Consider the following 1326-nt stretch of genomic DNA (forward strand, 5'->3'; position numbering starts at 1 on the left):
TGAAAAGGTTTTAATCAGAAATCCAGGAGATTAAAAATCATATTGAAAGTATAGGGTACGGAACCAACAATTCTGAGGCAGAATTTCAGAATTAGAAGACAATGATGCCTTCAAAGACCAGTGACTCAAAGACACCCTAAAAACAAGGGAACATTAAAAATGGACCCAACAACTGCTACATGATGCAAAGAAGACTAATCTAAGAATAACTAGAATAAGTGAACAATCAGAAGACAATACAAATGACATATGAAAAAATTATTCACAGAAATAGTGGCAGGTGGGCCAGGGATATAGTTCAGTGGCACAGGCACCAGCCTGGCAAGTGCAAGGTCCTGAGTTTGATTCCTGGTACAAAAAAAAAAAAAAAAAAGAAAAAGAAATAGTGGCAGAAGACTTCCCAAACATAGGGAAAGAAATAAACATACAGTAAATGAGGCAAATAGAACCCCAAGTAGTCATGAACAAAGGAGAACCTCTCCATGCCAGATTATGCTCAAAGTACCAGAAGCCTATCACAGGGACAAAATCTTTAAATCCTTAAATCTTTAAAAGGTTTTAGTTTTGTTTTATGTTGGGTTTTGTTGTTGAGTTTTGTTTTCCCTTGTTTTGTTTTTGTTTTTGTTTTGAGACCGGGTTGCACTATGCAGTTCAGGCTCTCCTAGAATGCACTATGGAGCCAAGGCTGGTCTCAAACTTATGGTGATTTTCCTGCCTCAGCCTCCTGATTAAAAGTTTTTAGAAAAAGGCAACAAATCACATACAAAAGTAAATCCATTAGAATTACAGCAGACTTGTCTAGATAAACCTTAAAGGCTAGGAGGGCCTGGAATGAAGTGTTTCAAGCCCTAAAAGATAACTTCCAACCCCAACTTATATATCCCATAAAACTTTCTTCAAAATTGACAGAGAAGCTGGGCATGGTGGTGCATGCCTGTAATCCCACCACTCGGGAGGCTGAGGCAGGATGATCATTGTGAATTTGAGACCAGCCTGGGCTACAGATTGAGCTCAAGGCTAGGCTGAACTGCATAGTAAGACACTGTCTCAAAACAAACAAACAAACAAACAAACAAAATTGACAGAGAAATAAGGTATTTTCATGACAAGGAGCACCTCAAGAAGCTCATGAACACAAAACTAGTACAGTTAGAAACAAAGGAGCTGAGTGAGTCACTCCCTTCTCTCCATTCAACCATAAACACAATACCATCTTAATGATTTTCCAGATTTAAATTTAAGAGGTCGCAGTCCCTGAGGCGGCGGATCACGGGCACCAGTGAGAGAGACAGCGGGAGGCACCTGGGATCGGAGGTGTCTGACCCT

This window comes from Chinchilla lanigera, unplaced genomic scaffold, assembly GCF_000276665.1.
Source record: "Chinchilla lanigera isolate Chin_1 unplaced genomic scaffold, ChiLan1.0 scaffold00146, whole genome shotgun sequence".
NCBI lineage: Eukaryota > Metazoa > Chordata > Mammalia > Rodentia > Chinchillidae > Chinchilla > Chinchilla lanigera.